We start from the raw sequence: 26,695 nt of genomic DNA, 5'->3' as shown, positions 1-26,695 counted from the left end.
CCCTTCCTGCCTGTCCTGGCCAAACTGCCAGTGTATTCTTTTTTTTTCTTTTTGTTCTAATTAGTTATACATGACAGTAGAATGCACTTTGACACATTAACATAAATGGACTATAACCTTCTGGTTGCATAGGATGTGGAATTAACTTGTCATGTAGTCATATATGCACATAAGGTAATAATGTCTAATTCATTCTTGACACATGGATTTTATACAACTACACATATGCACAGACACACAGCAACATAGCAACCATATCAACAACATCAACCAAGCAGCAAACCTTTTCAGGGAAGAAACTTTCTTAGCAATTGGTCAAAAAAGGACATTAAAGACATGCCCAACTGTATCATAAAAGGAAGGTTACTGAAATTCCACCAAAGTCAGAAGGGCAGAGTTCCAGAATAAAGGACAGCCTTTGGAATAAATTCAGTTTTGTGCAAAACTCACTATATTGATCTTATATTAAAAATGTTGTCCTAGACTAGAGGCACCAAAGCAGTTAGGAGAAGTTGACCTGTCCAAAGGCTTCTGAGTCTTCGTGGTGAGTCTGGAGTCAGTCCTTCAAAGAAGTCTTTTCTAACCTGGGATGAGCTTGGATGTCCTTCCATGCCACTCCAGAGAATCCTAAGCACGTCCCTGCCATTCCTCTCTCCGTTCCACCAGGATTGCTTATTTGCCTGTGTGGAGTCCCAGCAGACCTGGAGTATCTTTCAACTATCTGTGGATCCCAACGCCTCCAACACCACAAGTACACAGGAGGTGCTCAAATAATTAGAAGGCGGCTTAAAATAATGGCTCAATCTTGCAATCTTACTATGGATTCTGTGTATTAGGTAGAGTTAAAGACATTTTTTTAAATGGTCCAAAAGTGTGCCATACATAAAATGATAGAGAAAATGTAATTAAGACTCTCGTGTAACCGTTTTTGAAGTAGGCAGTGGGGCACATACATCACCTGTTCCTTACCCTGAACCTCCTGGTCCCATCTGATCTTTTCCAGCTGCCACTTTGAACTAGTCAAGAGAGTTGCTGTTGTGTAGATCTCTGCAACACCTGGACTACATTTTCCTGGTTTCCTTCAGAACGAGCTATGTGACCTTTAGAGAGTCCTTATGATCTTTGATCTGCTCTGATCACCTGGGCTTCAACTTTATACATAGAACTGGATAGGAAACCTGCTTTTCTAAGGAAAATGTTTCTTCATTTCCTTTGGCTTCTTAGCCTGACTATTGTGTAGGGCAGACTTTGTTTCCTCTTCCAAAATGAACAGTTCATGTAGGTCACAGCTGAAAGTTAATCAGAAACTTGTTGACCACAAGAATATATCAGGAATTAGGACAGACAAATATTTGCTATTTAAATAAGAAATGCCAAGTAAATCCCTTGACCAAGAATTAAGCTCAACAAAGGACCTACATCCTTTTTATTCATGACATTGATGGCAACAGTAATCATGACAAGAATAACAACAATCATGTTTGTGTGTGCTGAAACATCTGTGGTAATGTGGCTAAATTACTAGCGATTATCTTTGGAATAAGATCACAGGATACTTTTTCCCATTTTTTTTATTATATATTTTTTATTTGTTCTTAACAGAATACTTTTTATTTTCTACATGATATGTATTTCTAATTTCTAATGTTTAAAATTATTCCTATAGCACATATTTCCTATAAGCAGAAAAGCAAGTCAGATTTTTAAAAAGAAAGAAACACTCTTATGAGAATGAATGACACGTTGTCCACAGCAGGTCTTTCCTACACGTGAGAGAATACTGAGTCACGCTCTGCAGAGGTTTCCACAGCAAAGAAGGAAACTCGGGTTGTTTTTTAAACACTTCTAGCTGGTTGAAAAGGTCATCTCCTAAACTCTTTTTTTAAAATTTACAAATCTTCTTTTAATGCAATGACATGAGTTTTTGAGTAAAGTATAGATGTTTGGGGGGATTTAAAATGCTACCTGTGATTTAGTAGAGAAAATGACACAAAAGAAGCTTACTAAAATCTAATCTGATAATGTTTGCAAAATGTTGCTATCAACTAAATGAAGACAGTAACCATTAATTCATCACTTCAATAAAGTTTTGAGGTACCTATTAAAATAGACATTTTAAAAGATTTATATACATCCTAATAAAATAAAGTACTCTAAAACTAAATCTGTATAATTTTTAATGTAACAATTATTTGGTCTTCAGTTAAATTTATGATTTTAGCTATCTGTACAACTTCAACCATTTTATTGTTACAGAAATTGTAGTCCGGTATTCCTTCCACCAGTACCCAAATCTATTTTTTAGTACATTGCAGGAGGCATTGAAGCAGCAGAACTTTATCTTGAAATTATGATTAACTTATTCTTGGATATTTGTTTTGATTTTAAACAAAATTTTCTAAATTATTTAAAGCATTCATCCAAATATTTACTGATTGCCTACTAAGCGTCAGGCACTGTTCTGGTGCTTGGGGTACATAAATAGAACAAAGATTGCTGCCCTTGAGAATCACACAGACTAAATGGGGGTGACAATAAAAAGAAGCATAATGAATAGGTAAAGTATGGAATATGTCAGAAATAGGTAGGTGCTATAAGAGAGGTGATGTTTCGAGTTACAGGTTACAGGATGTCAACTCAGTGCCAGATCCCAAATGACAGGTAGTCTATGTTTCTTAATAAACTTATTTTAGGGGAACTTTTCTTCTAAGGGAAATTCAAGTCCCAAGACAGAGCCCCTTCTTGCCTCTGTTCAAGGGCAGTCCTGAGGGTGGGCCTCATTGGAGAGAGAGTCAGAACACAGAGAGGAAGGAGATAAGGGAGCTCTCTCTTGTCATCTGGAGAAAACACACCTCAAATGGAGGGACCAGGCAGTGCAAAGGCCTAAAAGTGGGAACCCGCCTGGGATGTTTGTTAATAGCAAAGAGCCCAGTGTATCTGCAGTGCTGGGAGAGCAGGAAGAGATGGGGGTGTGGGCGCCAAAAGCTTTTGAGCTCTTAAAGTCACTGTGAGGACTTTGGTTTTTACCTACGGGAAATGGGGAGCAACAGCAGGTTTCTGAGCAGAGGTGTGACGTGACTTGATTTACATATCCGTTCACAGAGAATTTTTAAGATATTATAGGAAATAACAAAATGTGAAACTGTGCACATTTACATTAACTATATATTTAAGCCTTGGTATTATAATATCATTTTAGAGTCAAATTATAGATAATTACCCCTTAAAAATTTTCCAACGCTGGGGTCGTGGCTCAGTGGTAGAGTGTTTGCCTAGCCCATGTGAGGTACTGGGTTCAATCCCCAGCACCACATAAAAAAATCTAAATAAACAAAATAAAGGTACTGTGTCCATCTACAACTAAAAATATTTTTTAAAAATTTCCAGTATGTTGTATGTACATAAGTGAACTTCCTTCTATATACTTACCACTTTTTCTTTAGTTTTTCTTCTTTTGTATATTCTCAATTACACCCTTTTTTGTGCTCATTTAAATCTTTTCATTAAGGGGGTTTCCTTTTTGTCTTCTCCTTCTTTTTGCAGCATGGGAGATTGAACTCAAAGTTTGTGCACGCTGGGCAAGTGATCTACCAGAGTTATATTCTCAGCCTTTTTTATTTTTTGTCTTGCTGAGTCACCTACGATAAATTCAAACTTGCAATCCTCCTTCCTTAGCCTCTCAAGTTGTTGGGATTACAAACGTGTACCACCATGGCCAGCCTACACTAAATTTTATCTGATGTGTATACTTAATGTCCTAAGGCGCTCCTGAACAAAACCAGGACTGTAGTCATTTGGTTAAAATGCTTTATGACTCAGCTTACAGAGGAATGAATCGTCACAAATGACTTTACTTTGTGCCTTTCACAAATTAAAATAGTTCAAGGACCAAATGTCATTTTCATATAAAATCTGTCTCATTTTCTTTTGCTTTAATAAAATCATGGTCATCTATTATCGTCCATTCAAGAGAAACAGAAAGTTTGCTACTTGACATTTCTGACTTCTATTTGTTAAAAAAAAAAAAAAAAAGTTTTTTAAGATTAGCTGATGAAAAGTTGATGTACAAATAAGAGTAGATTCAACCCTGGGTTAAATTGTGAAACAGGTCAAGTTTGGCTTCCTTTTCCTCTTTGAGTTTACAGACACCAAAGTATCTGTAGTGCTTGGCACAGTACCTAGCACACAGTAGGTTCTTATTATACATATACATTTATTAAATAAGCACCCACTTCCCTGAGGCATCCCTTTTATTAAATTGTTAAAGACTTTGTATGCTGCCCATTTTTGGAGTATTTGCATTTTCAAAGACTGTGGGCTGGGAAGTGGGTAACCTCTACCTAAAGATATAAACTGCTAATGGTTAAACATCAGTCATGGGGGAGATTTTTTTAAAGTGGGGAAATTTCTGGAGAGCCCCTCTAAACCACATGAATGGGCAACTACTTACTCTGCTTATCATTGGGCCAGCTGTGAGTTGAGGAATTTAGAGCTGCCTTTGGTTTATAGCCTTTGGACATAATGTCCTGAATTATTTCTACTTCTGTGCAAAAAAATTATCAGCATTGTTTATTCCACAGCAATTCCTACCAGTTTGTAGACTTTTTGCTTACATATTATATTACTCAGAACCTGAAAACTGTTGAATGATCCAAACTTATCTTTATAGTTCAAGCTCCTTCTCACCTCTGATGTTCTACATGATGGTCACAGTAGCTGCAAGGTGAGGAGGGGAGTCCCTGAAAAGGAGAACTGCCCCCAGCAGCAGTCTGTCAAGCTCATGTGGAACCCTGCAGTCTGCCGTGTAGCTGAAACATCCTGCATTTAACCTGTGGCTTTCATGCTCTGGAGGGATTGGACTAAGACATATTTCACTGATGGTTGTTAAAACAAAACACCAGAGCGGAACAAAAAGAAAAGTGATGAAGACAAATTCATTGCAATATGGGAAGAGAGACCCCAGTGTAGAACTGGGTTCCATTCTGAATACACCAAGAATAAGTGGGAATTTACAGTCAAGAAGCAAGGGGTCCGTGCTCAGAAAATTGCTAAGAGGAGAGATCAAGTTGGGTGAATTCTGGCGGAACCAACCTAACAGGATTCCAGCTGTAAGCAGGCCAGCATGAACAGATACCAAAGGTGGGAGTGAATAATTTTAATTAGATATCAAGGGTGGAGGATTCATGCTAAACTGCCTTGGCAGCGTTATATGCTACAGTTGGAGTTTACAAGGAAGAGCACACACGGACCAAAGAGAAGGTTCAAGAGCCTGACTAAAGTTTGGGAAGCAAAGAATCCGTATCACAGGGTCCGCCGTATGCACGCGTGCTCGAACACAGGGACTGAATTGGCGAATGCACTTCTGCACTGAATTAATGCTACAGGGCTTTGCGAGCCTCCCTGCAGTTCCTGAACGAAGCTTAAGGTAACTCCACCACACAGTTTTCCCGCTCAGGAGAGGCTAGAGATCCTCCTGGGTAACCCTGCCTTCTGTCCCGACCCCTTCCCCTGTTCCCTCTATTCTCAGCCTCTGGACCTCCACACGGGCCAGGACAGGAGTCCGCTAGACAGAAGAAGCGGACGCTGCGAAGGCACCCAAAGCTGCCCCAGCCTAGCGGGCTCTCCACGGTTCTGACGTAGCCACCACTCAAGTGCCAGAAAGCGCGGCGCGGCCGGGCGGACGGCCCAAGAGCCCGGGAGCCCCGACGGCCGGCCCCGCCCCGCGCCGCGCCGCCAGGCCCCGCCCCGCGCGGCCCGCTCTCCTCCCTCCTATTGGCTCGGAAGCTCCGCGCGTCACGCTGGCGACCCCAGCGTGCCCTCCCAGCGGGGGCGGGGCTCAGGGGCTCTAGAGGCGGGACTGAGCGCGCACGCGCAGACGAACAGGTCTGGTCCGGGCGTGGGGAGGAAGGGGTGGTGTGCCCGGTTTCCTGGGTTACCTGCGGGGCGGGGGCGGGGAGTTCGCGGCGGCTGGGCGGCGGCGGCGGCGGCGGCTACTGGGGATTCTCCGGGTGAGGGAGCGCGCGCGGCGGCCCTGGAGCAGGTAAAGGCGGCCGCCGGGCACGGGCCGTGCCTCGCAAGGCTGGGTCCGGACCCCAGCGTGGCCTGGAGGGAAGGCGGCGCTCAGCCCGGGCGGGGGTCGCGGCCGTCGCGCCGAGAACACTGGGGACTCGGCCCGGGCTCCTCAGACCCGGGCTGCTGTGTCCCGGACTGCTCCTGCTTGGGGCCCGGGACGTGCCTGCGGCGCGACAGCGGCTCGGCGCGGCCCCGGACACTAACTCAACTTCCCGCAGGCTGGCGGCGGCCGGCACCGCGCCGAGTGTCCTGCCCGTCCAGCGCACCCCTCGGCCGGCGCAGACGGGCAGGTGGCGCCCGGGGCTGACAGTTCCCGCGCCTCCGCCCCGCCGCACCCCGGTCCCGCGTTGCCGGCCCACCTGTCAGTCCACGGGGCGCCTCGGTCCTCGCTTGCCCTGCGTGCGACACCCCTCCCAGGCCATAGCCGGGTCCCCGAGACCTTGCCCTGGTCCGGGGCATCGCTGGAGCCTTGGCCGAGCTGTCCCTGCGCCCCGCCGGGCTGAGCTGTGAGGGAGATGACCCAGGAGGACCCCGGTGCCAGTGTGCAGGCCAGCGGTGGAGGGCATGAGCCGAGAGCTAGGAAACGCTGCCCTCGCCCTGGTCCTTACCGGGTTAAACCAAACAAAACATCCCCATATGCTCGGCAGACCGTGCACACACCCAATGACAGCGCTTGGTAGTTGATGGGGTTTGTTTTAAGCAGATAGAAAATTTTAAAGGTGTTAAATCTTGTGTTGAATATGCTAGTGTTGAATTTGGGCCAATGTTCCCTTGAAAATCGAATTCAGCTCGCATTTTCTTTGGGGTTTGTTTAACCGATTGATAGAACAAACAGAATTGAGTTTTTCTTCCTGAATATTCTTGGCTTTTCTGCTCTACTACTTTAAACTTCCACACCCTGAAGCCTTATGCTAATAAAGATGTTGACTTTAAGCTTTCATTTTATAGATGTAGTTGATTAATATGGGCAGTCTTAAAGAGCGTTCCAAGTAGCTAATAACTTGCTTTCTGCTAGCTCTTGCTATCATCCATATTGATATTGCAAAGATGGAGAAGAGAAGACATAAGGAGAAAACGAGTTATTGTAATTTAATTTGCATAAAATACTATACATATATATGTATATATAAAATGTATGTATTTAGTAAATATTTGTTGAACGCCTACAGTGTGCCAGACCCTTTTCTAAATGGAAAAATATCCCTTCTTCATGGAGCTTACATTCTAGCCAGGGACCTCAGATAATAAACAAAAAGTACTGTTGTCAGGTGGTGGTAGAAACTAGGGAGGAAAAGCAAGGAAGAGGAAGGACAGGAAATGGATGGGACTGCAATTAGAGTTATCAGGAAAAATCCCCTGGAGAAGATGACATTTGAACTGGAAGAAAGTGAGGGCTAATTCTTGGCCCCCTTTTGAGGGAAGCGTGTGAAAACAGGGAGAGGCACTTGCAAAAGCCCTGAGGCAGGAGTGTTTTGGGCGTGTTTGAGAACAGCAGACTGACTGATTTGTTTATGGTAGAGGGAGAAAAACTAGGAGTCTTAGGAATAATGCCATAGAGGTTAGGGGGCTGGGAGATCGCATTGCATAAGGCCCTATAGATTCTTTTTAAGGAGGGGAGTCATTCCTTGACTAAAAAAGGGTGCAATCATATTTACCCTTTAAAAGGGTCACTCTAGGGCAGGGTTGGGCAGTACAGGCTCAGGGACACCAGATCTGGAACTTGCCATAATCCAGGCCAGAGATGATATGGACCTTGGATCATAGGAGAACTAGTGGCAGTGGTGAGAGGTGGTTGATTTCTGCATAAATTGAGGATACAGATATAAAGGACACCAAAATTTTTGTCCCAAGCAGGGTAGATGCATTTTGAGGTCTACCAGAGGAGTAGGTCAGGTGTGGAGGAGGTTAATGAGTTAGTGGACAATACAATTAGACATCCAAGTGGAGATTATTAGTTGTATACTCTAGTGACTGTATTGCAGAAATTTTTATGTTACCTTGGCTATTCTAAGGGCATATTTTTTTCACCCACAAACTGCCAACTTTTATTTCATGCTCATTTTCTTTTTGGTTCTTTCGAACCAACCTAGTCATTCTTTCCCCTAGTGTAGTTTTGTTTTTGTTTGCTTGAACTCGGGCCTTGTGTTTGTTAGTTTTAGTAGTACAGAAAACTGTATAATCCAGAATATTAGAGTACCCTTTTTAATGTGTTGCTGTATTTAACTTGAACACCTTCATTGGATTAATCTTTTTCTAGATTATCCTTAGATGCCTAGTTTAAGTTAAAAAAATTTAAGCTCCAGAAATGTTATCAAATGTGGCTTCACTTTGCCATTTGTGAAATTACAGTGCAAATTACCTGGATTTTAATACTTTACTAATAAATCAATAATATACAGAGATTATCCTAATTCTTTTGTTTCATTAAAGATGTCTTGAAATAAATGGGCCATTACATGTTAAATAGAATTCTTTTTTTTTTTTTTTTAACATCAGATTACACAGTATTGGATCAATAGAATTTACCGGTAAAACTTGAATTAAATATGTATGACTCCTGGAATTTAAGGTCTGTCCCTTTCATAAAGAAGCAGGAAATAAGCTAATCTTTTTAAATGGATATTCAACCTAACTATATCCTGAAAATATATAAAAATGTGTCTGATTAGTAACTAGTTATAATTGATCTTGGAGTCAGTGGGAATCTATGTTTCTCTTTGATGCTGTTTCTTTTGCTACTGTTTCTCACCAGTATTTGTCCTTGTACCTCTTAGCTCCCCTGGTCTTGTTTAGAGTAATTGGAAGAGGTCTGATAAAGTTGGAAATTTGAATGCTTACCAAGTCTAACTGCTGGGGAAAAATAAAATACAACAAAGAAACCTAATATGGAAGAATAAGGCTTAGAATCAATAATATTAATCAAGAAAGGAATCAAATAATTTTCTATAATGCTAGTCATTGTTCAATTCAAAGGTGATTATTTGAAACTGAAACCCAAAATTGATGAGGAAATGAGAGCTTCTAGCTATTTTAAATAAGTGGAAGGTATAGATGAACAGTCGGGTAGAGTTCTACACATACTCAGCCACTAATCTTTAAAAAATACATAGGTTGTCATAAAATGGATTACTACTCAGCAATTAAGGAAGGCTCTACAGATCATAAAACAAGATGGATAAATCTCAAAATAATTACACTATATGGATAAAGCCATACCAGAAAGGAAATTACTACATACTCTGTGATTCCATCTGTAAAATGCTAGAAAATGCAAACTGGTCTTAAGTGGTAACTTGGATATGGGGTGAGGAGATGAGTGGCAGAAAGGAGGGGAACAGTGGTGCTCCAGGGGTCTTAATGGGGTGCTAGATATGCTCACTCTGATTATGATGATAGTTTCATGGGTATGCACATATGTTGAAAACTTATCAAATGATATACTCTGAACATGTTAATTTTGTTCTATGCCAATGACACCTTAATAAAGTGGTATTTAAAAGTAGCTCAACCATGAAAAGACACAGAGGAATCTTAATGTATACCACTAAGTGAAAGAAGCCAACCTGAAAAGACTGTGTGCTTTATGATTTCATCTGGGTGACGTTCTGGAAAAGCAAAACTCTGGAGACAGCAAAAGATCATTGGTTGCCAGGGTTTGAGGAGTGGGGGAGGGAGGAGTGAATGTGCAGAAGGAGCACAGAGGATTTTTGGGCAGTGATGCTGTTCCATGAGATGTGACAATAGTGGAAACATGCCACTGTACATTTGCCAACACTTGTTGCATGTACGCAGGAAGAGTGACTCAATGTAGACTGTGGACTTGGGATCAGAATGACCTGTCAGTGTAGGCTCATCGATTGTAACAAATCTACCTCTGTGGTGTGGGACTTCCAAAGCCAGGGAGGCCGTGTGCCGGGACAGGCATGTGGAAACTCTGCTTTCCACTCAGCTTAGCTATAGACCTAAAATGGTCTAAAAAATAGAGATTTTTGTCAGAAACCTGAAGAATGGCAGATTTTACATTTAAAAATTGAGGAAGATGGAGGTGAAACTGAGAAATTATACATTGAAAATTTTGACAGTGACTGATTCCTAGGAAGATAATGAACCAGATTGCCACATGCTTCATAATTAGAAAAGAAAGCTCTAAATTTCTAAGACCTAGAATTCATTTTTAAAGAACAAATCATATTAAACTAACCTCATGCTCACTTTGCCAAAGGTATAATATCTGATTATTTGATTCTAGACTGGGCAAATAGTGATGGTGATAGTAGTTAATTTTTGAAATACAGGTGGAAGAGTAGGATTGAAGATGTGAAGTTCATCAGTTTTCTTCAGTTGGTGGAATTAGCTATTGTCTTGCCTTTGTTGGAACCAAGTTGCGGGGGGGCTCCGAACCAAATAAAAACATCTTCATTTAGTAGATATTTTCTTCCATACTTTTGGTAATGGGGACAGTGGATGGAAGTTTGAGCAAGGAGATATTATCAGTGGAAAATTTTTCTCTAAGGATGGATAAGTCAGGGATCCTTTCGTGGGGTGAGGCAAGAGGATACAGAAGACGAAGAAAACGGAAGTCAAATGAGAAGGAAAATAATTGACCAAACATAATCCCACAGAAATGGGAGGGTTGGGACCCAGGGGAAAGGGTTGCTCTGGAGAGCAGTGATGCACCTTCCTATTTAAGAAGGAAAAGGAAATTGGGGCCTGGGGTTGTGGCTCAGTGGTGGAGTGCTCGCCTAGCATTCGTGGGGCCCTGCGTTCAATCCTCAGCACCACGTAAAAATAAAATAAAGGTATTGGGTCCACCTACAACCAAAACAAAATGTTTAAAAAAAAGGAAAAGGAAATCAGGAATGGATGTAGGTAGAGTCAAGTGTCCAGGATTTGGAATCTGTGAAACATGATTATCTCCTGAGATTGAGAAGGGGAAACATGGGCTCGGGTATGCTTGGGGGAAAAGAAGTTACAGTTGTGATTGGGAAGGAGACAGGTTTGAAATCCCTAATGTACAAAGAGGCCATTCGGAACGGTCAAGCAGTTTCCTCCACCACTTCCCTGTAATAGTGCAGAACCTGAACCTGGATGCAGGTAGGAAGGGAAGATGTGATGGGGAATGTGGGTGGAGAGGTGATAGGAAGTTAAGGAATCAAGGGTAGTCACAAGGTTGAACCCATGGGCATCCTACTTGATTGAGGAAGAAAAAACCAAACCAAGCTGGAGCTGATAAATGTGGCGAATGAAGAAGGTAAAGAGTCTCAGTGAGTAAGGAGCAGGATCAATGGCAGAAATGGAGTATTAGAGAGGGAAAAATAGGCACATGTGATGTGAGAATCCTAAACAACATTCTAGACTTGGAGATGATTCAGGCGGTAAGGGCCAAAGTACAACTTGATGATGGTGGGGAGCCAAATTAATGGTGCTAACTACAACAATAGTGCTATTTTAAAAGCCTACAATTTGTTGAACACTGTGTACTAGTCACTACTCTAAATGCTTTCCATATGTTAGTTTCATAATTCTGTAAGATGCATATTAGTGTCAATAGTTTACAGCTGAGGAAGCAGGGTCTTGGTGAGATTAAGTAACTTTCCCCAAAGCACACAACAAGGAAGTACCTGAGTTGTCTAACTCCAAAGCCCTTGTGGCCAGCTACAAAACCATGTAGGCTTTCTGCAAAGAAGGGATTATTGAGGAAGAGGAAGGCAAAGCACTTTGTCTACTGTGTTGGGATTAAATGTTCTTAAGGATCATGAAGCCCCTGGAATATCAGCTCTTGTGGGGAGAGGAAGACAGTTATGTGACAAAATTCATAATAAATGGAGATGATTGGCTCAAAGGTCAATAGGTGCTAATTATAAATATACTATAACATTAACATTGGGTAAAATGGAGTACTAATGATTCATGAGTCACCTGGGAGACCAAGAGAATACTAACCTGTCTTCCTGGCTTGGGATCTGGTGGTATAGTGGTTTATTAAGAAGCAGTAAGGTGATCTTCCTGTGTGAAGGTAGAGGATATAGGGAAACTTCTTATCAACAGGGTGAGGGTTTGGAGTAACAAAGTTGGAGGCAGGAGGACTCACCTAGTTGTATTGGAAAATCGGAAAGAATGGGTGGGTAAATAGGGCAATCACGTAATTTACTGGCCAAACAGGTGCTATTTTATGAATGAAAGAGTGTCAGTAATAGTTACTCTGGGAGAGCAGGCATAAATCAGAACTGCCTGGGCAAATAGAAATGTTTGGTGGTACCAATGGCCAGTATCCAGAGAGGGTGCATTGGAAAGGAGCTGTAGATGTTGAGAATGAATAATTGAACCCAAGCTAGAGGGGCATGTATGTGGCACACCAGCTTAAGGTGATCTTCTCTGGCCCCATAATAGTGCCCTGAAATGCTCTGGGTACAGCTTATATAAGTATCTGGGGATTTAGAAAAAGCTCCTGGGTTCATGTACAGTTGAACTTTTGAAAGTTCATCTTGAAACAATAGGAGCAGTTGAGATAAGTCAATGGAGAACACAAAGAAAGAGAATCTTAGCGAGGGAGAGAATTGGGAGCCAAGAGTCCAGCCAGGGAGACAGAGAAGTGGTCAGAGAAAAACCAAGAATGCGAATAAATGTGTATGTGCATGGGTTTTGTCATCTCACATGTCAGGAGAGGAGAGAGTTAAGAAATGGATGGTTAATTGCCTCACGCTTCATGGTCCTCAGAGAGGTCAAATCAGATAAGTACTGGAACATGTCTGTTGGAACGAATTTGGCAATCAGAAGGTTTTTGTTGATCTTGGCCTGAGTGTTTTTGGTAGAGTAGTGTGGGCAAAAGCCAGGCTGCAGTGCGTGGAGGGGTGAGGTGGACAGAGAAAACTGCTTCCTTTATGGACTGCCCTTGAATATTTTGAAAGAGGAGGTGTCAGCAAAATTTTTTTTCTTTTAAAAAGTTAGTAGTAAAGAAGTCAGTGGAGATGACAGGCTAGTCATGGTCCACCTACGAGATTATTGGTGCAATAGATTTGCAATTTTCTAGCTAAGTATATTTAAATATTTTGTTACAGCATTGATTCTTGGCTAAATTCAGTGTTTAGTAATTTCTGTTTATTTGACATTAATGAAATTAAATCTGTATGCTTTATAAGTATTATGAACTTTCTTTTGTTCCAGTGGTACTAGGGATTAAGTTCAGACTTTTATTTTGTTTTGAGATAGCCTCAAACTTGGAATCATCCTGCCTCAGTCCCTAAAGTAATTGAGATCATAGGCATGCTTCATGGTACCTGGCTAAGTACAGTAAAATTTTTTTAAAAATATTTTTTTCTAATTGTCTATGACCTTTATTTAATTAATTTATTTATATGAGGTGCTGAGAATTGAACCCAGTGCCTCACACATTCTAGGCAAGTGCTCTACTATTGAGCCACACAATCCCAGCCCAGTACTGTAAACTTTTAAAAGGCAATAATGGTATATTAATTTTTCCCTTTCTCTTCTCTCCTTAAAATTGATCTGACCAAAGCATGATTTGCTATAATTTTTATTATTTCTGTAGTTCACTTGTCTTAGTTCCTTGGACAAAAGAATAACAATTGCAATTTCATAAATGTTATTTGAACAGCATGATTATTACACTGAGCTTGGATGAGTGTGAAATTAAAAGTGATAAAAACGATTTCCTCATTTATCATAGAAAAGTGGCCTGTTTGAAAGGGCATCATAACATCTATCAGTTCACAAAATGAATTCATTGTTACTGCTTCTGGTTGTTCATTCATTGAAGTACAAAATTCAGTGTATTCCAGCCAGTGGCAAAAGGAAGTTTTACTGGTGTAACTTGAAGAACAGCTGCTTATCTCCACCAGCCCTTATCCTGCTTTTGATATTTGCTTGTCAAGACTTCATTAAACTTCACTGCATTTTTGACTTAGAGTTTGTTAAGGGTTAAAACCCTTCACCATTTTCTGAGTTTCCTCTTAGTGATGTGTCTATGGACAGTAATGCTGATAATTATTCTTGAAGTTTTTTCTCTTTAGACTTTTAGAGAATGTTTCTAATGTTTGTTCCTCATACTCATCTTATTTAAAAAAATAGAATTCCAGTTTTCACAAAACCTAGTTATGTACACCTTAAGGAAACATTTAAAGTGTGTGATCTTGATCTTAAATACATCTTCACACTTTCTACATTTTCTGAATGTTGTACTGTCATGAAAGTACAACCCAAAGAGACATTGGAAGATATCTAGTTTTTGTTTTTTAAAATTATATGTAAGAACAATTTGAAGGTGAAGCAACTGTGTTACATCCTGAAGAGTTTGAGGTAAAACAAAACCTGAAGATCTCTTGATTTTTTCCGTCTGGTACTTTTTCCACTATACTGCCAATTTCTTGAACATTTAATCATTTTAAGGAAGTAATTCCGTAGCCAGCTGATGCCTGTGCACAACAGCCACCTGGAGCGGCTGGTTGCCAGTGCAGGCTTCCCTTCTAACTTCAGCTGTGTTCCTCTGTGTGCCTCCAGCTAGAACTCGGCCGCAGCGGCCCCGTGATGATGCCCACCGTGGATCTGAGATGCCGATGCTCAGAAGGCGTCCTCCCTACCCCTTTCTTGGCTCTGATCTCCAGTGCCTGTGCTCTTCTTCCCTGTCCTTTCATCTTTGTGGACGAAGAGGTGGCAGTTGGTTCTGCAGCTGGATCTCAATTGCATCTTGCTGTTGCCTTTCTCCGTATGAAATGTTTTATAACAGTGAACATTTTCCATAATTGGCTACATCAGCTACTTTCTTCTTTTGTTAAAAGTAAACTCACGTATTGTTTCTGTGTGATCACAGAAGAATAAGAGAAAACTAGAGCTGTCTGTCCTGGCAAGTTGACCTGAAAGTTATGTGTCTGTGTTCAGTATTTCTAAAACTTACTTTGCAGAGTTTTTCTCTTTCTGTGAAATATATCTAAAAAACAATTCATCATTATAGTGTTGGTATATAAATGATTTTGATTGTTTTCATTTCATGTTTAGGATAAGACTCCAAACTGTTCTTTAGAGGGTATGAAAATGTATAATATCTATAATATAATATAATAAGTTTTAAAGAACTTTGAAACTACATTCTCTAATAATCTTTAACATAGTATAAATAAACATCCAAAATTTTATTACTGAATTTTTTTTATATAAACAATTGTGGTAAGGTGTTTAGATGTTTGTGTAGCACTTTGCTTCATTAGTACCTTCAGTGCTTGCTGTGGAATACAGAAAGACTTTTGTGAACATGCCTATTTATTTCTCAGAGCTTTAGCTGTGGGAAGATTTCCTAAAGATATTTGAACAGTAAAATGCTTCCTACTGAAGTTAGTATTAAATGAATTGTTCGTGGCACTGCATTATGCCCTAATGTTTGTTTGTTTGTTTGTTTTGAGCAAAATATGACCTGATTTCCCTCTTAAGGGAGGGAAAGTAACAATATAATCTTATAATATGGTGCTGAAATAAAGATGTGCAGAGAAGTAATTAATTGGGAATTAATGGGACTTTTCATAGCAACAGCAATATGATTAAAATAGTGGAATAGTGTTGCGAATACCCTGTAGGGAATTGTAGGGTAGTGCAGTGTGTTAGGATGTGGTAGAAGATTTGGAAAGGCTAAATGGTGGAGCATATTGTATACTCTGATTTTAAGGAGTTGAGATTTTATTCCCTACAAATTGGAGTGTTATGTACAATCCCTAGGAATCAGAATGACATTTTAGCAATTGTAGGATTTGATTGGATGGAAAATAGACCATAAGCAGGGTGACCAATTAGGAAGCTGTTGGTATTGCAAGTGGAAAGCATTGACGAGTGCCTGAGCATGCCTAGGCACAGGTGGAGGGAGGGGCCGGTTTCACGGTGATGATGATAGTAGCTAATCATGGCCGATTTCTCTCCAGTCTGCCAGGCACTGTGTTATACATTCTGTATAAGTTCTCTCATTTAATTTTTTTTTTAATATTTTTTTTAGTTGTCAGTGACCTTTATTTCTATTTATTTGTATGTGGTGCTGAGAATCGACCCCAGTGCCTCACACATGCTAGGCAAGTGCTCCACCACTGAGCCACAACCCCAGCCCTCATTTAATTTTAATATTCATGACAACTGTAGGTACTCTTGGGAACCCAGTTGTACAGATAAGAAACTGAGTCTCAGAAAGAGGAAGTCAAGTACCCAAGAACACATAGTTGATGAGTAGTTGATACAGACACGAACCGGCACAGTGTCAAGAGGGAGAATTGCTAGCCCAGATGAAGTGCTATTCCAGTTTCTTATCTGAGTGACTGGGTAGGGGCCATAACTGAAATAGAAGTGAGGAAGGAAGAGTCAGTATACAGAATACCAAGAGATTGCCCTACTCTGAATCCTGGCTCTGACAAGGCAGCTGGTTGGGACAGTGTTAACTAAGACTTCATGGGCTTGCAGACAGGAATGGATACAGGAGGTGGTGTTTGTTGACCCCCTTAAGTATGAAAAAAAAAAAAAATAGTGGTTACTGTTTTTGGGTAACTGCTTTCTTAGATTTCTACCCTCCTCTGAAATACTTTTAATACATTTATTTGTTAGTGTTTTTATGTGAACAGCCCACATAGTTCTCCACATAGTGAAAGTATTTCATTAAACACATTTTTCTACTTAGCCTGAATGTATCATGTACAATAAACATAGGAGCAGTACAGCCATTTGTTTCTGTGTTTACTGCTTAAGGATTATTTTATTTCTGTTTTTAATGTGAAACATCTAGGTCAGAGCAGCTTTTATCCCCGAGATACTGAAATTCAAGTTGGAGCTAAAGGCACTTATTTACATTCTTGTTAGAATGTAAGTATTTTTTTTTTCTAGGAGGAGCAGCATTGGTTTTTCCAGATCACTTACTCCTTGGTGTAAATGAAAAATGTAGAAACATATAGGGAAAAATGACATGAAGCTATAGAACAGGACGTTAGAAGTTTGGTAGCAGGAAGTTTGTGGTGCCTTAAGGGTAGAAACAGAATAGTTGTACTTGGTGCTAGAGCTAATCACTAGAATTCTCTGACAGGTAGCATTCTGAAAGGCATAGTTTGTACGTGAGAAGTCTTCCAGAAACTTTATGCAGCATCAGGAAAAACGTTGGGTAGAAAATCTGCAGACCTAGTTGCTAAGTTCTGTGACTTTTGGGAAATTTCTTACCTTCCATGTACCTTAACTTTCTTATCTATAAATGTTCTTATCTGTAACATAATCATTCAACTGTAGTTCTTTTAATTCTGATCGTAGAATAGATTCCTATTCTAAAATGTTTTATTAAATGCAAATTCTGGCATTTTTCCTTTTCTGGGAGTCAGCTTGTTACCTCAGTGTTAGTTGAAAATGTTTTGTGGGGTGTGGTGTCACATGCTCTAATCCCAGCAACTTGGGAGGCTGAGACAGGAGGATCACAAGTTCAAGGCCAGCCTCAGCAACTTAGAGAGGCCCTAAGCAACTTAGCGAGATGTTCTCTCAAAATAAAAAAAATAAAAAAGGACTGGGAATGTAGCTTAATGGCAAAGTGCCCCTGGGTTAAAGGTTTAATCCCCAGTATCAAAGAAAATGTTTTGAGTATGGTAGTTACTTCTTACAAATGATTGTATTCATGTTCATTTCTTAGATGGCTATTTAGAATGCAAAAGATTTGCCTTGATAGACAATGTCATGTTTATTTGAGATGTTTCTGTACACAGGACTCTAGCTCATTAGTTGCCACGGTGGCTGGGAGGTGCAGGAATCTCTCCCACAGGTATTTAGGGAAAATAGGGCAAAATAGGTTGCTGCAGTTCAAGTTGGAACTCCGAATTCTTTGTCCTGTGGAGGCACGGATTGTGACTCAGGTTCTGGAGGGTTTGTAGTTTAGATTTAACAGCATTTCCTTCCTGAGCTGTGTGTGAATTCCTGGAGCTTGAGGTCAGTCCTAACTTCATAAGAACATATTCTCTCCTGACTTCTGTCAGGTGCTCTTTAAGGCACAATTCAGAGAATTGAGTGCAGTATTTGTCAAGAAGGGTCTGAATGCTAAACAGCTGGTGTCATTTCTTTTGAAGTTAATTGATTCAATGCAAGTTCACCCCCACACCCCAAGTATGGTGAATTATCGGTAATTATGGGATTGTGGTTTGTCTTGTGGAAGATTTCAGTTTGTGAAATCATTGACTTTACTGCTAAAGGAATTTTTGTGAGTTTTATTGTTCATTTATCTAATTTAGAACTTTGTCAAGGTGTTGTAATCTTCCCTGATCTGCATTATAAATTCCCAAAATTTAATAAAACAAAGGCCTTTAAAATATGTTTTAATTTTTTAAGTTCAGTGACTTTTCAAATTTTGCTTCAGTTTTCTCAAGAGTATATTTATTGTCCACTATAAAATAGGTAGTAAAGGTTCTTATGTTAATGAAAATGTATGTAAATAATATTTCTAACAAGCTTTCTGATGGAAGTTTTTAGTTGGGAATCATTCTGATGGTTTTTGTTTAAACATCTATTATTTACCAAAAGTTCCACAGTATACCGTAGATAGCAGGCATCCTCTTGCCTAAGTATTATACGACTTAATCCAACTGACATGCTTTAGTTAGCTTCTTTTTAAAGAAAATTCTATTAATGTGAAGGTTAGTTGATAGTTCCCACTCGTCTCCCAAGTTTTATGCATTTCAAACATATAGCTGTACACTATAGTTACATAAGTTCGTAAGGAGAAATTTTAAAGCCTTGTTTCCAGGTGTACAGGTTGTAATATAATGGACTTGAGTGAAGGCTCTAGGTAACAGTTAGACATAGTATTCAGTGTTACAGAAACTTCTTTACCTATTTCCTAATTTTTAGTTGTCCCGACAGAGATGAAAGGCTGTGTCTTCTAAATGCGGTTATTTTGGTTTTAGATAATCAGCTTGAAAAAATAACTCTAAGACAAATGGCGTGGGAGTTCAGGACCTAACCAGTTCTGTGACCGTGGACCTGTGGGCCTTGGGTTTTTTCCCCTCACTGAGTGTGGGGTCAGAGACTATGATATCTAAAGTTTCTGTCTTTATGAAACTATATGATTTAAAATTACTCATGTTCATTCCTTTATTCTTGTCACTTGTGACTGGTATAAATGGTGTTAACTCTATTTTTTGTATTTTGATTGTTAGTGATGTGTTGTAAAGAATATATGAGATCTTTGGGAAGGTTGCTCATTAGTTTATTACCAATGTATTATTGAACTCCAGAGAAGAGAGATTTAGCATATTTCAGTCCATATCAACCAACTTTATTTTCAAGAAGATTGCTTCAATTGTGCCTTATTCTGATACAATTGAATTTATTGGGCACTTATTTTTCTATACATTATTTTGTTTAATTCTCCAAATAACCTTGTAATTTATAAGTCTCCATCTTTTTGGCACATAGTAGCATTCCTGAAAATATTTTATCCAGTGGTAATTTTTGAATACTACTGTAATTAAGAAACTTGGGCAAACATATGATCTTATTTTAAAAGGAAATTAAACAGAATTTTGTCATTTGGTGAGAAATTAAGACTTGAGTCTTTTTGGTGTTACCATTTGATGAGGAAAAATTATACTTTCTATGTTCATTATTATAACATTTTTCTTGTATTTTTCTTCTTTTCTGTGGAAACCCACGACAGGGTAAAACGAAAAATACAAGTATCCCTTGCTTTTCTTTTCACTGCTGCCTTGGAGACTGAATCTTAAAGCTCAAGGCTGAATCATGAATCCACTGTTCTGAGGGAAGGTTGCAGTGACCCTTTCCTTCCTCCAGGTGGCACAGTCTAACTCTTCAGCCGGACTGAGGTTCAAATATTGGTATCATAACCTCCTAGGATCCACACAGCAACCCAGTGCGCCAGACAGTTTATGGAAGAGGAAGCCAAACTTGACACAGCTCCGTGTGACTGGCTGGGAAGGGCCGGATTCCCATCTGCTGCCTCTGGTTCTTTGTTTTCACTGCTGTCCAAGGCTGGTTTCATGCCTATTGGACTGTTCAGAACAGATTCAGAAACTAGTGAAGATAGAATGAATAAACAGATTAATATATATTTGTCAAAATATTTAACAAATAATAAATATCGATTGAATTAATGAATTTGTGAAAAATGAAGCTGTAAAGCCCCTTTCCCTTGGCACTAGTATTTCTTCAGGGGGAAACTCAGTGACCTAGGGATCACTTATTGCCCTGTTGTTGAGCTCTGAGGTTTTCGTGTTTGATGTAGATGTAATGTCCTTGGCAGCACTGACTAGGACGCAGAAGTAACAAGGCATTAAAAATGCTTTCGTATGAGGGGAAGTCCCAAAGATGAAGACTATATGTGGGTCATGACTGATTTGGGGGCAGGTATAGGTGATCTATATATCAAGATGACAAATGTGTAGGAATCCGCAAAACTGTGTGTAGCTTAGTTCTGTGATCTTAGTTCTGTGGATAGTAGGCTGTGGAAATTAATCACAGAACGGGAACAGAGCTAAGACTTCAAAGTCAGCTGTCCAGATGTCTGCAGGAAATTTTACTGAAAAGCAAAGCCATTGGTGACTGACTTCATTGACCATTTACTTTCCAGAAACTAGAGGAAATGATCAGCGGACCTGATACGCTGAACCCAACTTTGACCTACAGTGAGGACTTAATCAGACAAGTGAACACACTGGGACTCCCGAGAGAAAGGCCATGCCACTCATTCAGTAACTACTTTGAACTGCATGCCTTCTGTGTGCCGGGTGCCGTTCTAGGTGCTGGGGATCTGGCATAAAATACAACAGACAAAAACCCAGTCATTTTGGAGCTTTTATTTTAAGAGCTTATAATAATCTGGTCTCCAAAAAACTAGCCTCATGGTTACGTAACTTTCATTTCACCATAGACACCTATCTGGACAGTCATACTGAGGATGTTGTCTTCTGGAACTGCTTGTATCGGAAAAAATCCCAACATCCTTCACTTCCATAGCATCTATCCTTCAGTCTCGTATACTTTCTTGAGTACTTGTAACTTCTCCTGTCAACATTTGCCTGACCTCATGTTTGACCGTATGGTCTGTTCTGACACCCATTCCTTGGTTTCCCTTCACTCCTGTTTCTGCTGTCCCCCAGTCTGCCTTCTTTGTTGTTAGGCCCAAGCTGCTGAATCCTGCTAAAAACCCTCAAGTATCTGAGAAAAACTGATACCACCAGACACTCCTGGTTTCCAGCCTCTGATGAGCATTCAAGCTGTCAGGCAATCATAGTCTTTACTGAACAATTAGAAGGGCGAGGTCAGATGGCCAGATGAACTGATATTAAAATAGTATGTGCAGAAGGAAGAATGAGGAACATGAAACCAAAACACATATACGCACAAAACGTAAAAAAGGAACATGATCCTCGTCAAATAACAAGCTGAGATTTGGGGGAAAAAAAAGACTGGACTTTATATTTTATATATAGAGAAAGAAAATGACAAACAAACAAATCAGCCCTTTAATCAGATACAGTGTCTGAATGAAACTCTCAGCTTCTGTTTTCTTTGACGCAGAGAGTGATCCACACCCAGACTAATAAAGGCAGAAGTAAGAAAAACAGTGGGGTAGAGTGTGTGCCAGAACCTTTGGCTGCTCTGTATGAGTTCACATCTCAGGCTCAGATTCGGAGAGGATCTGCTAATGTCTTTGCTGAACTGGTAATCTTGGTGTCATGGTGCATGTGGAAACTGGTAGAAGTCTTTGGAGGGATAAAGTCCCCAAATTAAAAGGAATATAAATTCCGTAGATTCTAGTGTATTGATGATGCTTCCACAAAAGACTCTAGAGAGCATTTAAAAGATTTGTAAGTATTTACGGAAGGAAAAGATGCGCAGTACAGGTTACGTGGGTACTAGACGACAAACTCGCCTGGTAGTCCTGTTTCCAGTTTTGACCCAAGTGTGGCATGTGCAGGCAGCTATAGTAGATCTAGATTTCCATGGGGTGTTTGACCATCAGCTGTCGTTCTATCCTCAGGGACACACAGGCAAACTAGATCATAATGCAGGTACAGTTCCTGAACTGTGAAATCCAGTCTTAGCTTGAACTCATTGGTGGCTCAGTGGGAAATCTCTGAGGGGCTGCTGTTGTGGACCCCGTCATACCCCTCAGTTGAACACCTCCTCCCCACTTCTCACTTTCAGCTCATGACCTTCTGTTTATTTCATGAAGAAAACTAGAAGCACCTGCAAAGAACTTCCTGATCTTCCCATTGCCAAATATACTCATCTTCCTACATCTGTACTCATGGAAGACAGCCTTCTTATTCAGTTAGGAGTGCTGTCCCTCCACTTACATATTGGATCTTCTTAACTTTACCTTCATTGTCCTACAATTCTCTCTCTCATTCTAGTCTTTCATTTTTCCTTTCTCTGTTAGAGCAACAGGCTGTACCTCAGCTTATAAACATGCTCTAAGATCAGTTTTTAAGCAAAAATTCCCTTACCCTATGCCCCCCTCAAATTACCACCCACGTCTTTGCATACTTTACAGCAGACTTTCTCAAAAGGGCTGTCTAAATCACTTTGTTTCATTTCTTCATCTTTTTTTCCCACTCCCCAGAAACCATTTTTTGACAAGGTTGTCAGGAACTTCCATGTTGCGAGTTCTAGTGGTCAGTTTCCCATCTTCTTCTTCCTCAGTCTCTCAGCAATAGTTTTTCTCTTGCTCGCACCTTCCTGTTCCAAGCTTCTCCATCCGGGTTTCTGGGAGGTAGCACTCTCCTGACTTTCTTCCTGCCTCTCTTGCTGTTCCTTCTCTGTCTCCTGTGTTGGGTGGTCCTCTTCTCCCTGACTCAGTCTTGCTCAGCCCAGGCTGGACTCAGACCGAGAACCAACACTCATCCTTCAGGTCCCTGCCACTCATTACAGCAGCACTAGCCACAAAATTCTAGCACAATCCTGTTCGCCATTTGGATAGCAGAAATTATAGAACGATCCCATCATCTCTTTCTGGTCCCTTTTGGCTTCTATTTTGTCAGTGGCATTCAGTGTCCCATGCATCAAGCCTGCATTTATCTCAGGATCTGAGAACACGCGTTTTCCAGGTACTCATAGGACCTGTTTCCTTACCCCCCTCGCAGCTCTGCTCAGACTTCACCTCTTCAGGTCTTCTGAAGCAGCTTTCCTCCCACCGCTCTGTGCCTGCTTTGTTTCTTCTTCTCCATAGCACTCAGCACTGCTGACATTACACTGTGTGGTGGTGGAATCCATGAGGATAGGGCTTTTGTTTTCGCTCTGTACCCAGTGCCTGAAATAGTACCTGGCATATAGTACATAGTCATTAAACATTGATCAAATTAAATCATTATTTTTTTATTGTACTGAGTAGCAATCCCAGATCCTTTCCCTTGCTAGGCAAGCACTCCACCACTGAGCAGTATCTCCAGCCCTAAATGACACATTGAAGAATTATCTGATGACATAAAACTAGAAGTTGTAACTAATACATTAAGTCAGGGTTTTTATTGTTGTTTTATCTGTTCATATTTTACTAGTCATAGTATGAAAGAAAGTGAAACCTATCATTTTTCTGAGACCATTCATATAATTATAGGCATTTGTTACTATGTCCTTCATTTTTGGTAAATGTTAAGAATATAACCACCACAGGAATATTGTTGGGGCAAGTTTTATTTATAATGACAACAATAGTTGTTTTAGAAGTGGAAAATTATAGTAATAATATTGAATTTAAAATTTGGCATTGCAACTGTAAAAGGCAAAAAGTAATAAAACAGGGTCCTTGGCCTTAAGGAGCTTGTGACCTAGCTGTCAGAAAGTTATATAGATAAGTAACTACAGTGTATTTGTTTCGTTTGGAGACAGGCAAATATATTTAATTTCCTAAGGACAACTTTAGTCTATTAAAATATATGCTTCCATACTTCATTAGTATAATGTCAGGTGATAAAAACTAGAATACAGTTGCATATGAAGAGTGATGGCAGAGGACTGGGCCGTGGCTTAGTGATGGAGCACTTGCCTACCATGTGTGAGGCACTGGGTTCGATTCCCAGCATCACATGTAAACAAATAAAATAAAGGTCCATCGACAACTAAAAAAATGTTTAAAAACAAAAAAGAGTGGTGGCAGAGTCAAGGAGGCCATTACTGACTGCTGGCAGTTAGAATTATGATCTAGGAAAAAATGAAAACTCCACAGATGCCCACGCTGGGCTCCGTGAGGCGGAGGTAGAGGCCACGCCAGCTTAAGAGCATCAGCAAAGCCCTTCAGCGTGGTCTGGAATACGTCTCTCAGTAAGAGAAAGACAGTTCTAGTGACTGTCAGCGTTCCTTTCTCTTGGCCATACTGAGCTGGAATCCTTTTTGCCTTGCAAGACATATGGCTCTACCTGCAGTAGTCCAAGTTAGAGGGTGCTAGTAGTCAGAGCAATCAATGGAATGCCACTTTAGACTCATCATTTGATAATTTCCTCTTCCATGATTTTAGGATTTGTGCCTGATTTCAGTCAGCTCAGGAAGCAGTGGGAGCAGGCATGGAAAGGGTATGGACTCTGTTCCAGAGCTGTTCCATTTGGTGGAGAGTTAGGAATTGGCCACTGGAGTGAGTGAGGGACCTGTGCTTCGGTGTCTGTGTGCTGTGACCACCAGGAGAGGCTGTTTTCCCTAATTCACACGAAGCTCTGTGCATTCTAACATAGCTCTGGCCCATTTCCTGCCTGCTCCGTCCTCGTGCACCTGGAACAGTGTGTGGTACAGGAGCTCAAGACAGTGCTCCAGAGCTGAGCATTTTAAACAATTTACAGTCACTCTTACCAAAAAAACCTTGTGATCTAAGATAAACTGGCACAACTATAATAAGGAAACGTTTTCATATTCCTTCCTGGTAAAACTATAGAGAAGGGAAGAACAGGCAACTGAAGAGAAGCATTTTGTTGCTACCCCAGAAGTAGGAATTTTTCTTTAGTGTTCTAGAAGTAGCTTTTATTGTTCTATACATGGCAAATTAATTCATTTAAGGAATCCAAGGATATGAAATTTAGTGGCAATTGTATTTGTTTGGTTTTAGTTTTTGGAGTTCTCATATATCGTTCACCCTGACAAAGAATAACTTGGCTATCCATAGGAACCCTGAGATGAAGAGATGAAGACCTTTTTCTCAGTAGTGTGAAGGTGATGGTCCGCTGCCTTTTAGGTTGTATGTCAAGAAGGCTGCTACTGTTCTGGTCATCCTTTGTAGCTAACTTGTGACTTGCCTGGAGGCTGTAAGGAGTTGGAAGAGGAAGGGGTAGAGAGCTAAGGTTAAGTTCCCAGCCCTGTGTTCTAGGACTCTCTCAAGATTCCGTTCTTAAAGTTAGGCATTTCTTTTCTTTTCTTTTTCTTTTAGCACACTCTTGAAATTACTAAAATTTCATTGACTGTTTCATACAATACATATAAAGAGGGGCCATTGATATTTTTTTTATGTCAGAACTTTACTTGTTAAAATTATTAGTAATTTTCTATTGCCAGTAATATATTTGTCCTTGTTTGTTTGTTTGTTTTGTTTTTTGCAGGTGACTGTTTCACCTAGTTTGTGAACTCAAATTACATTGACTCTAAATGTTACCAAAGTGTTAAAAGACTGGTAAGTAGCATAATAAATATTAGCAGTTAGAAAGACTTGATTCAATCTAAATCTTTGAAATTATATAGCTATATGAATATTAATCAAACCCAAAGTTAAAGCAGCTAAACTTGCCCTTTGTAGAGATGGATGCATATTTGTAGTTTATTCATACTGTGGCATATTACAGAATGGTTTAAAGGAAGAACATAATGTTGAGAGGGAAATGCAAAGTATAGACACATATAGTACATATAGGACTTTTTGTATACACTGGTTAAATAGTAAAAGCAATACTGAATACTTTCATAGCTGTAAATGTGTAAAAAATATAAAAACATGTCATGCAGTAATAAACACTAACTAGGGAGGTACAAGGGTGGGTGCATTTTCCTGTACTAGATTTGACTTCTTTATACACACACACACACACACACACACACACACACGAACTGAGCTGAACAGGATATAATGCTTGATAGATGTGGGTGTTGCCTCTAGCCTCATGTACATATTCTTTGTAATTTTATGAGTATTTGAAATGTTAGAAAAAAGTTTAAAGAAATGCAGTGTTTAACTTTTCATTTGGTGTTCAGAATAGCTGACAGGCATTCTGTTAAATTTAGCATGCCTTTCAGGAAGAAATGAACACTTCCTGTGCAAAGCAGAAGTGCCCCTATCACCCTGTTAGCACTAGCTAACACACTCAGACTCAAGAATGGAAATTTTGTATGAATATTGCATAGAAGTATTCAGAATTTTGTAATTCGTAGGTAATAGGAATTTATTTTAACAATGTGGTGACTGTAGTTAGTGATGGTGTATAGTTTTGAACAATGTAAAGAGGGTAGAGATCAGTGTTCTCACAAAATAGCTACATGAAGTAATGAATTTGTTAATTAGCTTTCTTGTGTATATACTTCAAATATATGTTAAATACAATTTTATTTGTCAAATTAAAAAATAAAATAATAGGGAAAAGGGTAAAAAAAAGTCTTGTGAAAAACTTTTCAAAGTGTCTAA

The 26,695-nt window shown here is 40.0% G+C and overlaps 1 protein-coding gene across 3 annotated transcripts in view; it reads left to right on the top strand.

Moving 5' to 3' along the window:
• Nucleotides 1-5,971: 5,971 nt before the first annotated feature.
• The window catches only part of Lyst (lysosomal trafficking regulator), a 149,638-nt gene continuing 128,914 nt past the window's right edge, over nucleotides 5,972-26,695 (top strand). For all 3 annotated transcript variants that reach the window (XM_047520102.1, XM_047520101.1, XM_047520100.1), the window contains exons 1-2: nucleotides 5,972-6,040; nucleotides 25,623-25,693. The gene's annotated coding sequence lies outside the window, so the exon portion shown is untranslated. The remainder of the gene's footprint in view (nucleotides 6,041-25,622; nucleotides 25,694-26,695) is intronic.

Source organism: Sciurus carolinensis, chromosome 12 (genome assembly GCF_902686445.1).
Source record: "Sciurus carolinensis chromosome 12, mSciCar1.2, whole genome shotgun sequence".
Lineage (NCBI taxonomy): Eukaryota > Metazoa > Chordata > Mammalia > Rodentia > Sciuridae > Sciurus > Sciurus carolinensis.
Note: the sequence above shows the minus strand (reverse complement) of the source record. Positions and strands in the feature narration are given on the sequence as shown.